Source organism: Phocoena phocoena, chromosome 7, assembly GCF_963924675.1.
Source record: "Phocoena phocoena chromosome 7, mPhoPho1.1, whole genome shotgun sequence".
In the NCBI taxonomy this organism is placed as follows: Eukaryota; Metazoa; Chordata; class Mammalia; order Artiodactyla; family Phocoenidae; genus Phocoena; species Phocoena phocoena.
The window spans coordinates 81,120,916-81,130,735 of NC_089225.1; the positions used below are offsets into that span (position 1 = coordinate 81,120,916).

The following is a 9,820-nucleotide window of genomic DNA, read 5'->3' on the forward strand; positions in this document are numbered from 1 at the left end:
TCATGTACCTTTGTGCAAACCATTCACGACCACAGATTAACCACTTCTTTCGTGTTAATAACTCCCAATCAGGCTCTTCAGACCAGACTTCTTCCTGAGTTCCACTCAAATCTCTCACAGGCTGATTATGATCCCTTGAACTGATCCACTGAACAGCAGATGCCTCCTTTCTCTCACCTTGCCACATTCAATCCATTATCAAATCCTGTATAGTCTAATACCAATATATCTCAAACACACCCACTTCTCTTCATCCCCTCTTCTACCATCCTAATTCAAGCCATCGTCATTTCTTAGAATATGAAAAACCTAACAGACTCCATGCTTAATCTCCTCTCTATTCTCCATAAGGCAACAAGAATAAAGTTTTTAAAACTAAACTCCTTTTAAAAAAATTCAAGGTGTTCATAGTATACAGAATAAAATCCACACTTCTAATCAGTCTCCAAGGTTCAGCCCCATCTGGCCTCTGACTACTTCTCCTCCCTCATCTTGTACCACTCTCCTCTTTGCTCATACTCAGTCACAGGCCTCCTGTCATTTCTTTCCACTTCCTCATCATACTCTCTCCTATCCTGGGCCTTTGCAACTGTTCACTGTACCCAGAATACTCTCCCTTCTTGTTCTTTATATGGTAACTACTTCTCACCCCTCAGGTCTCAGCTGAAAAGTCACCCTCTGGGAGACGTTACAAGTCCACCTGGTCTGAAGTAGCCTCCCCTACCACCTTTATTTTCTAACTTAGCATCTAATGTTTCTTTCCCAACATATATTACAATTTACTTCCTGGAAGTCCTCTTCCACACAGGAAGGGGGAAAGTGCTATCTTCTCCCTTTCCTCCTTGCTGATCAGAATGGAAATACAATGGCAGGAGCTCAAGCAACTCAATAAATATTTGTTGTTGAAATGAACTATTAACTGAACTGGTGGGTGAATTCTTTCACCATTAGCATGTATAACTATCAACTCCATTGTTAAACAACATAGTGTGACACTCTTAAATTAGACCCTATTTTATTTGAACTATTCCTTCCTTCTTCATGACTTGTCAGAAACCTTTCTAAAAAGAAAGAACTCACAGTTTGGCAAACTGACAGAGATATATGGATAAGCTTCAAAGATCTCAATGATCTTTACAACATGAATTAGTTCCACTTCTATACCACAGGTAGACTTTGTGTGCTCATTTTCTAGCATGAATAAACCATAATACAGGGTGCAGTTAATCAGAATGTCCCCAAGGTTACATGAGTCAGTAGTAAAGCTAGCAATAAAGTGAGAGCATTACATATTAAGAAGTCAGTTATAAAAGAAATTGCTTTTTTTAAATTAAATTAATTTTTTTATACAGCAGGTTCTTATGAGTTACCTATTTTATACATATTAGTGTATATATGTCAATCCCAATCTCCCAGTTCATCCCACCACACCCCCCCCAAAAGAAATTTCAATAAATGATTTCAATTAACAACCGGTCAACTAGCTGCTTACAGGACAGCTTTCAATAAATGCCTCTTGAATTAAACTAAAAGTACTGGAAAGGGATAAAAAGTAATATACAACAGTCTCTGTCTTAAGGGAAGATGAATATCTAAGAAATCTAAACTCTGATGGGGAAAGTTCCAATGATCTCCATGATCTAGATTAGATCTAAGATCTAATGATCAAAGAACTGTAAGAATATAAGAGAATACCACCAGATAAGAAATAAGTAACTAATGAGTATTAGAACAGAACTGTTGTATAGATAGTCAGTGGCGGGAGAGTTCTTTTCTAGCTGAAGTAGCCTGGCTTCACACAGGAGTAAGATTTAATACAGGGCTCCTCAAGGATGGAAAGATTTCAATAGTGAGAATGGCGGTATCCAGTAGGTAAAGGACATAGAAAGAAAAAGAAGCCCCAAAGCAAACAGCAGGCAGAGCCAATTTGGCAGCAGTGTACAGACCAACTTAAGTGGGAATGATTATGGGGAAGATACTTGGAGCTTTAAATTTGGCTAGTTAAGATTAGGAAGTCTGCCCGAATAGCCAAAGCAACCCTGAGAAAGAAAAACAGTTGGAGGAATCAGGCGCTCCGACTTCAAACTATACCACGAAACTACAGTAATCAAGACAGTATGGTACTGGCACAAAAACAGAAATATAGATCAATGGTACAGGATAGAATTCCCAGAGATAAACACACGCACATATGGGCACCTAATTTACAATCAAGGAGGCAAGAACATACAATGGAGAAAAGACAGCCTCTTCAATAAGTGATGCTGGGAAAACTGGACAGCTACAGGTAAAAGAATGAAATTAGAACATTACCTAACACCATACACAAAAATAAAATCCAAATGAATTAAAGACTTAAATGTAAGACCACACACACTATAAAACTCTTAGAGGAAAATATAGGAAAAACACTCTTGGACATAAACCACAGCAAGATCTTTTTTGACCCACCTCCTAGAGTAATGGAAATAAAAACAAAAATAATCAAATGGGACTTAATGAAACTTAAAAGGATTTGCACAGCAAAGGAAACCATAAACAAGACAAAAAGACAACCCTCAGAATGGGAGAAAATTTTGCAAATGAAACGACAAAGAATTAACCTCCAAAATATACAAACAGCTCATGGAGCTCAATATCAAAAAAACAAACAATCCAGTTAAAACATGGGCAGAAGATGTAAATAGACATTTCACCAAGGAAGACATACAGATGGCCAAGAGGCACATGAAAAGATGCTCAACATCATTAATCACTAGAGAAATGCAAATCAAAACTACAATGAGGTATCACCTCACACCAGTCAGAATGGCTATTATCAAAAAATCTAGAAACAATAAGTGCTGGAAAGGGTGTGGTGAAAAGGGAACCCTCCTGCACTGCTGGTGGGAATGTATATTGATACAACCACTATGGAAAACAGCATGGAGGTTCCTTAAAAAACTAAAAATAGAACTACCATATGACCCAGCAATCCCACTACTGGGCACGTACCCTGAGCAAATCATAATTCAAAAAGAGATGTGCACCACAATGTTCATTGCAGCACTATTTACAATAGCCAGGACATGGAACCAACCTATATGTCCACTGACAAATGAATGGATAAAGAAGATGTGGCACATATATACAATGGAATATTACTTAGCCATAAAAAGAAACAAAATTGAGTTATTTGTAGTGAGGTGGATGGACCTAGAGACTGTCATACAGAGTGAAGTAGGTCAGAAAGAGAAAAACAAATACTGTATGCTAATGCATATATATGGAATCTTAAAAAAAAAAGGTATTGATGAATCTAGTTGCAGGGCAGGAATAAAGAAGTAGACATAGAAAATGGACTTGAGGACATGGGGTGGGAGGGTGAAGCCGAGGTGAAGTGAGAGTAGCATCGACTGTGTATATATATACGCTACCGAATGTAAAATAGTTGGCTGGTGGGAAACAGCAGCATAGCACAGGGTGATTGGCTTGATGTTTTGGGATGACCTAGAGGGGTGGGGTAGGGAGGAAGGGAGGGAGGCTCAAGAGGGAGGGGATATGGGGACATGCGTATGTTTATGGCTGATTCGCTTTGTTGTGCAACAGAAACTAACACAGTATTGTGAAGCAATTATACACCAATAAAGATCTATTAAAAAAAGAAGAAAAAAAAGGATCAGGAAGTCTGAACTTGATTACATAGGGTACAAGTTCCTTCCTTTCTTTGTTTTCTTTTTTTAATAAATTTATTTATTTATTTTATTTTTGGCTGAGTTGGGTCTTCGTTACTGCATGCGGGCTTTCTCTAGTTGCAGCGAGCAGGGGCTACTCTTCATTGCAGTGCACGGGCTTCTCATTGTGGTGGCTTCCCTTGTTGTGGAGCACAGGCTCTAGGTGTGCGGGCTTCAGTAGTTGAGGCACGTGAGCTCCAGAGTGCAGGCTCAGTAGTTGTGGTGCCCGGGCTTAGCTGCTCTGTGGTATGTGGGATCTTCCCATACTAGGGCTTGAATCTGTGTCCCCTGCATTGGCAGGCAGATTCTTAACCACTGTGCCACCAGAGAAGCCCCTCTTTTTTTTTTTTTTTTTTGATTAAAACTTTTTTTTTACTACCATGAAACAATATTGTTTGGTCAGTTGGTCACAACTGGGTTCTAAGTCTCTTTTTTTTAATTTATTTTTTATTGACGTATAGTTCAATTACAATTTTGTGTTAATTACTGCTGTACAGCAAAGTGACTCAATTATACATATATGTACCTTCTTTTTCATATTCTTTTCCATTATGGTTTAACACATAATAATGAATATAGTTCCCTGTTCTATTCAGTAGGACCTTGTTGTTTACCCATTCTGTATATACCAGTTTGCATCTGCTAACCCCAAACTCCCACTCCAACCCTCTCCCTCCTCCCTCCTCCTTGGCAACCACCAGTCTGTTCTCTATGTCCCCGATTCTGCTTCTGTTTAATAGGTAGGTTCATTTGTATCATTCAAATTCCACATATAAGTGAGATCATATGGTATTTGTCTTTCTCTTTCTGACTTACTTCACTTAGTATGATAATCTCCAGTTCCATCCATGTTGCTAAAAATGGCATTATTTCATTCTTTTTTTATGGCTGAGTAATATTCCATTGTATATATGTACCACATCGTCTTTATCCATTCATCTGTCAATGGACATTTAGGTTGGCTCCATGTCCTGGCTATTGTGAATAGTGCTGTTATGAACATAGGGGTGCATGTATCTTTTTGAATTATGGTTTTGTCCAGATATATACCCAGGAGTGGGATTGCTGGATGATATGGTAATTCTATTTTTAGTTTTCTGAGGAATCTCCATACTGTTTTCCACAGTGGCTGCACCAGCTGACATTCCCACCAACAGTGTAGGAGGGGGAACAAGTTTCTAAGTGGAAAGTGACATTTGAAAAATAAATCTGGAGTCAGAATACAGGACAAATTTCAGGAATTGAGAGATTAGAGACAGAAAAATAATTAAGAAATTTTACCACGTTATGCCTGAATTATTGTTAATAAAGGCATAAACTAGGTGAATAGAAACAGTAAGAGGGATGTGTGGAATTTGTGAGACAGTAAAATAGGACTTACGTGTTAAGTTGGGACTAGATGAACTTTATTGATCCTCTCCTAAAAGATAATTACTTCTAGTATACACCTCAATCATTTGGCTTAAAAACCTCACAATTTTCCTTGTCCCTCACTCCCCTAAGAGTGCTCTTTCTCAGACATTTGCTGCCTCCCACCTACCATCCCCCAAACTGGCTTCTCCAACCACATAATATATTCCAGCCAAAACAAAGGACTATATTTACTAGTTTCCTAGACAAACCAGGAAATTCCCAAACCAATGACTTTGTTCATGCTATGTCATCTTTAATGTCCTCTCTCTGTTCTTTGTACCCAAAGTCTAGACATTCTGCACACCCCAGGTCAATGCCACTTTTCCCACCAAGCTCTCTCAGAGGCCCCAACTCAAAGTAAGTGTTGTCTCCCAACACTCTCCATTTTTCTCTGAAACACTTTTTTCAAAAAACCTTGCAATTGTTCCTTATCTCTTCTGGTAAACTATATACTCCCCATGGTAAACATAGCCAATTTATTTCTGTATTCCTTCCTTCTCTTTTCATAGGTACTTGAAGATCTTGATAAATAATATATGGCAACAGCACAGTATAATGGCTAAAAGCACAGACTCTGAAAACAGACTGTTTGAATCTGAATCTTAATACTGCCATTTATTAGCTACGTGACCATGGGCAAGTTACTTAATCTCTGTATGCTACAATATCTTTATGTATAAAATGGAGATAATAAGAGTAGATATTTCATAAAGTTGTCAGAGGACTTGGCTTAGAACAGTATAAGCATCATAAAAGTATCTATTAAATACAGTGGAAAAATACTGAATATTCTGTGATACATGAGTAAAGCTTTATTTATCTATGGAAGGCAAAATGAAGCCAGTCTCTAGGTACTAAATAGGTATATACAAATTCTTCCTAAATCTTCTTATGTATTCCCTAAGGGTTAGCTGTGTCCTTTAAAGTCTTCCTTATGTTAACAATGGTTCTGTTGTAGTTTGACATTTCAATTTCTGAGAAAATATTTAGTTCAGTTTCCTGTGACAATAAGACACCTAATTGATCTTCTTGCCTCCAGTCTTACCCCCTTTAATCCATCCTCCCATGGCTCAAAGAGTATCTTTCTAAAATGTAGACCTAATGTTTTCCCACTGCTACAAACCCCCTCCATTCCATCCCCGTTAGGATAAAGTTTAAAATTCTTAGAGTCTCATACAAATTCCTCCAAATATGGACCCTGCCTAGTCTCCAGTTTCATCTCTCAACACTTTTTACCATAAAACCTAATCACTCGGCCACATCTCAAAAGCTTTTTGTATGTCATTCCTTTTGCTAGAACATCTCTCCATTAGTTTGCTAGGGCCACCATAACAAAATACCACAGCCTGGGTAGCTTAAACAACAGAAGTTTATTTTCTCACAGTTCTGGAGGCTAGAAGTCTAAGATCAACATGTCAGCAACACTGGTTTTTCATGAGGCTTGCAGATGGCTGCCTTCTCAATGTGTCCTCACGTGGTTTTTTTTTTCCTATATGCACATGTCCCTGGTGTCTTTTTGTGTCCAAAGTTCCTCTTCTTATAAAGTTACCAGTCAGAATGAATTATAACATACCTTAAAGGTCTCATTTTAACTTAATTACCTCTTTAAAGGCCCCATCTTCAAATACAGTCACATTCTGAGGTTATGGGGGCTAGGACTTCAACTTACAAATTTTGGAGAAACACAATTCAGCCCACAACAACCCCTTCTCCTTTTCTTTAGCCAGACTAATTCCTATTTGTTTTTCCAAGACTGGCCCAAGCCTTCCCATCCAGGCAGATTTCACTGTCCTGTCTCTGTGTTCCCATAGTACTTCTGCATGCTGCTCTCTGTATGCTGCTATCCCATTAACACACTATCCCAGTTGTCTCTTTCCTTCTTCAGACTGTATTCCTTAAGAGCAGAGACTAAATCTCTAGCACTTAGCACAGTGTCTGTTCCATTGAAGGTATTTACTAAGGATTTGATTATTTAGGGAAAGTAGAAGAACATGGACTTTGAAGAAAGGCAAGCGTGAGTTCAAATCCTGGCTATACCATTTACGTATCTTGTGGCTTTCGATAAGTCACTAAATGCTGACCTTCCATTCTACATAAGGCAGTTATAAAGATAAATGACTTAATTATAATAAAAGCATCCAGTTGTAGGGTTGGTACACAGTAGGTGCTCAATAAATGTTGGAGTACAGATTCTGGGATTGCCTGGGTTTGACACCCAATTCCACCACTTGGTAGCTGAATGACCTTGGGTATGTTAACTTATCCTCTGCTTCAGTTGCTTATCTATTAAGAACATCTCACACTGCTACTGTGAGGATAAGTTAATATAGGTAAAATATTTAGACAGGTATCTAACACTTATAAGTACTATACAAATGTTTCCTATTATATGATCACTGCAGATCTGAACTAATATGACTGGAAATCATGAATAATTTAGTTCATTCAATTATGAAGTTATTTTAAATGTGAATATTACTTTAATGCCTCAGATTTCTTACCACTAAACAGGATAGTAACTAAAGAGGTTCAAAAACTGGTACGGATGATATAAACAAAGATCCAAATAAACATGAAATAATATCATCTGCCTCATTCCTTATATTAGTGTTTAAACATACTTTTGGTATTGAAGTAAAAAATCTTAAGAAACAAGTTTTTCTAGTCTTTGCGACTACAGATGTTAACCATTTGCAGTAGAGAATAACACTCCTTGGCTCATATTTTCAATTTCAGAACCACTAAACCTTTGAACTGGAAAGACCTTTGAGATGAAAGGCCAGTCCTATCATGGCTTACATTAAGTAAACAGGTGGATTTGTAACGGGCTTTCAGGGTCTTAATGAGCAGCTCTATGGAGGACGGGAATTACAAGCAGAGAGAATAACTGGTTCAGAAGTACTAAAGCAGGGTTCATAACTTATTCTAAATGTCCAAGGTATGTAGTAGGAACCAGTATTAGGAAATAACGCTGGAAAATGCCTTTGAATCATCCAACCTTTAAGGTCAGTAATTTCTGAAGTAGGTACCTGACCTGTAACTTTGAAGTAAGGCAGATCTAGGTATGAATCTCCACTTGTTACATAAGCAAAGCTGAGCCTCAGATTATGCAACAGGGTTATTATAGTGATTAAGTGATCAAATGTACATAGAGCTCATAACTGAGATGCCTGGCTGATTGAAAGTACTCAAATTTTTGTCTTTCTGACCCCCCTCACCATACGAATAAAAATCTGCAAAATAATAAAACACTGTCTTTCATACAGTATGCGTTTGCTGAATGTCTGAGACTTGTTGAACATTACTTAATTTTAAAAACAGAAAGCTGGAATAACTGCTGAAATGATCAAGTGTCTTCATCCCTGCCCTTTCTCCCCACCAAATGTCCTTCACAATTTCTTCGCAAGTGTCACTGCACCACCATTAACATGCTATTAACATGCTGTAGCTTCCAATTCTACAGCAAAGATTTGAAGGTCAGGAAAAAATAATCATTGAAATAGATAAAACAAACTAAACTAAACAAAACTGGAAGAGTCCATTTCATTTTATTCCTATGGTCCATTCTAGCTTGATGAATTTCCAGTGAAAACTTAGTTTCTGACACAGAAACTGCAGGTTTAAATAAAAGGTTCGTGGGCAAGTAACTGAATTCACCGCTATTATAATGACCCAGAAATCTTTTAAGTGTTTAGGAGACTATCTTTACTCTGGTTCTAAAAGGACATCTGCCAATATCCATTATTTACGCTTGAAACTAAAGGCAACCGTCTTTCTTTTAAAAGACGTGCGGTGTCTGGCTCAAAATCAATCGCAAGAAAAGCCCAACTCAACACTGAAAGAGCTCTTTCCAATACTCTCTCGTCTCGCTCACATCACAGATGGCGACCAAGGCTTAAGGTTTAACGTCCAGACACTAAAGCCGCTTATCGCTCAAGGATGGGGCACCAGGTGGGTGCTGTCCGGCAGAGGATGGGATGCTGCCAATCTTGAGAGGTGCAGCTGGGGTGCACCCCGAGGCCGGAGCGCAACGCCCAACACTTCGCACTTACACTTGGGAAACCAACCGCTTCCCACCGCGGCGGGGCGGGGTGCGGGGGGGACGGACCCGGCGAGGACCCAGTCCTCCGGTACCCAGCTCAGGCTTCGGTGTCCGGCGTGACCTCCGAAGACCGAGAGGAGCGCGGGGTGGGGAGGTTCCTTTGCCTTCAACGGAGGATGGCAAGGGCAAGTTCGAGTCGTGCGCGGGAAGGTTACTCACAGGAATGGTCCGGCGTCCTCCGTCCTTCGCACGCGCTTGCTCAGGGAAAAGCCTCTAAAACGGCAGCAGCCTGAGAGGAGCAGCAGAAGCGGCCGCCGCTGCCAGTAACCGCCCGGGCGTGGCAGGAACGGACTGGCGATTTCACAACATCATCATTCGGCGACTTCGGTTTTGCAGCTACTCCAGGTCAATGACAGCCCCCACACATTTGGGGAAGAGAGGAGGAAACCCATTCTCCCAGCAGCCTGCACGGCACCAGCGCATGACCTGCTGGGGATTGTAGTTTCCTCTAGACCACGCCCCCTATCTCTAAAGGCCACGCCCCTCGCTGCTAGCCCGGGGGCGGGGCGGGGCGGGCGCGGGGCGGGCGCGGGGCGGGGGCGGGGCCGCGACCCTGGGGCCAGGGTGGGGCGAGCCCAGTGCCGGAGGGCTG

At 40.2% G+C, this 9,820-nt stretch overlaps 1 protein-coding gene across 1 annotated transcript in view; it reads right to left on the reverse strand.

Annotated features, from left to right (window-relative positions):
• Positions 1 to 9,583, reverse strand: part of TRAK2 (trafficking kinesin protein 2) — a 60,423-nt gene extending 50,840 nt beyond the window's left edge. Inside the window, exon 1 of the mRNA XM_065880089.1 lies at positions 9,388 to 9,583. The gene's annotated coding sequence lies outside the window, so the exon portion shown is untranslated. The remainder of the gene's footprint in view (positions 1 to 9,387) is intronic.
• Between the last annotated feature and the right edge of the window lie 237 nt (positions 9,584 to 9,820).